Here is a 2,740-nt window from a genome sequence, read left to right as displayed (position 1 = left end):
GGCATGGTGGCTTATGCCTATAATCCCAGCAATTTGGGAATCTCAGGCAGGCAGATTACTTGAGCTCAGGAGTTCAAGACCAGACTGGGCAACACGGCGAAATCTCGTCTCTACAAAAAATATAAAATTGAACCAGGCATGGTCACATACACCTGTAGTCCCAGCTACTTGGGAGGCTGAGGTGGGAGGATGGCTTGAGCCCAGGTTAAGGTTGCAGTGAGCGGTGATCGCACCACCACACTCCAGCTTGAGTGCCAGAGCAAGGTCCTAACTGGATGTCCATATTTTTATTTGCTAAATCTGGCAACGCTATTCCCCACACTTTGTAGCCCTAATACAGTTAGCACTTTCTGTTTTATATAATTACTTGTGTTCACACAAGAATTAAAAGTTCTGATCAGGCAGGCAGGATATGGGTCTTTCTTTGTATCATCCATAAGGTTGGGCACACAGTAGTAGTTTCCCAGGAAGTATTTCCTGAACTCAATAATAGAATGTTTTACAAGGATACAGGAAAATTGCTCCTCTCATTCCTTACCTCATTCCCACCTCCAGCAGGTGTTCTTGATTTTGACTAACTAGGTTATTAGTTACCTAATCCAAGCCCTTTTACATTATAACTCCATGTACATAGACTTGTACCAGTTCAAATGGGCTAAGTGAAATATAGAGTCTAGTGTGGGTAATCTAAGGGTTCTAGTCTTGGCTCTCCCATTGACTAATGATACAGTATTAGTCTAATTTCGTATCTTCAAGCTTCAGCTTTTCATCTATAAAACAGTAACAAGAAATGCCTTATAGACACTCATGATTAAATCAGATAATCCATGTCAAGCACTAAGCATATAGTTGGGGCTCAATGTATACTAAGTATTAGAATATTGAATCTTGGGAGCTTTCCACTTACCAATTCATTAATTTGGTCAAAAAATCTTTGTTGCAGCTTTTATGTGCATTAGCAGGGAACTGTGCTGGTGATAGAAATAGTGATGGGTAAAATAGGCTTGTGACCATTCTCATAGCTCTATCTACCACAGATACAGCCAACAGTAAAAAAAAAAAGTCATTACAAACTAAAATATTCCATGAAGGGAAATACCGGGGGGTTGTAAGAATTTATAAAAGGGGCCCTGATATAGCTGAGGAAGAGTTTCCTTGAGAAATGATAGTTGACATTAATTGAAAACACTCACCATATGCCAGTGTATTCGTTTGCTAGGGCTGCCAATAACAAAGTACCACAGACTAGGTGGCCTAAACAACAGAAATTTATTGTCTCACAATTCTGGAGGCTAGAATTGTGTTGTTACCTTAAGGTCTCTCTCTTTGGTTTGCAGATGGCTGCCTTCTCCCTGTGTTTTCACAAAACGATGTAGGAGAGAAAGGCTAATCTATAATCAGAGGAACACAGGCAGCTCCCTGGTGGCTCAGGTTCCATAATGACATTCCTTTAAGGCGCAAAATAACTTAAAGTTTCAACAGTTTTATTTTTTTGAATTACGTTCACAGCATTAAGGCATCAAAGAGTAAATAAGACCCAGCAGCTTTGCCTAGCATGTTTTAACAGCTTGACATATTTACATACTGTATCATTCACCCGTCTTAAGTGTACGATTTTTAGTATATGTATAGTGCGACCATCCCCAAAATCCAGTTTGGAGGCATTTCCATCCCACCGAAAAGATTCCGAGTACCTGTCTGCTATCAATCCCCTGGCCGGTTCACACCTGCAGACCCAGGTTTGCCGAATTATTTTCATAGTTTTTGCTAAGACGAAATGACCTTACAGATCCAAGATGACTCTCAAAAGGAAGTCAGGGACTAGGATCCCAATGAATATGAAGCATTATGTTCATCAGTACACCAAAGTATGTCGAGGCTGGGTATGTGAGAAATTCCTTAATTCACTGCCTGAGCAAAAACACAGGTTGGCTGCCCCACGTAAAACTTATTTTCTTTTCTTTTTTTTTTTTTTGGAGACAGAGTCTCGCTCTGTAGCCCAGGCTGGAGTGCAGTGGCCAGATCTCAGCTCACTGCAAGCTCCCCCCCCCGGGTTCCCGCCATTCTCCTGCCTCAGCCTCCCGAGTAGCTGGGACTACAGGCGCCGTCACCACGCCCGGCTAGTTTTTTTTTTTTTTTTTTTTAATATTTTTAGTAGAGACGGGGTTTCACCGTGTTAGCCAGGATGGTCTCCATCTCCTGACCTCGTGGATCCGCCCGTCTCGGCCTCCCAAAGTGCTGGGATTACAGGCTTGAGCCACCGCGCCCGGCCAAAACTTATTTTCTAAACGGGGCAAAAGCAGTAAGCACGTGCCCCCATCCCTGGCACGCGTGCATCTGAGGAGGTGAGCGCACTTCCAAGTGGCCCGATTTGATGAGTAACGTGCATCCAAGACAGCACTGGGCGCTGCCGTGTGCGCCTGCGCAGTTTCGCGAGCGCCTAGACACAGGTAGCCCAAACCCTGGCTCCAGATCCGTCTGTTCAGCTGTTGTGGCGCCGCCGTTTGGATCTGAGCGCCTACCCGTGACAGCCAGAGAACCCAGGCTTTCCCTACCACCCCCTCACTTTCCCTACCCAGCGCTCACCAGGAGCAACAAGATGACAAGGCCGGCGCCCGGGCCACCAGGGAAGCCGCTCTCCGCTTAGCCACACCCACTTGGTCGCTAAAATGCCTAATCCCTGCCCCTCGGGCCAACGCCAGCAGCCACGTATCACGTTTGTACGTGTCTCGGCCTAAAA

The sequence above is a fragment of the Rhinopithecus bieti genome, unplaced genomic scaffold (genome assembly GCF_001698545.2).
Source record: "Rhinopithecus bieti isolate Rb0 unplaced genomic scaffold, ASM169854v2 scaffold_2350, whole genome shotgun sequence".
NCBI lineage: Eukaryota > Metazoa > Chordata > Mammalia > Primates > Cercopithecidae > Rhinopithecus > Rhinopithecus bieti.
The sequence above is the reverse complement of the archived record's forward strand: the minus strand, read 5'-3'. Positions refer to the sequence as shown.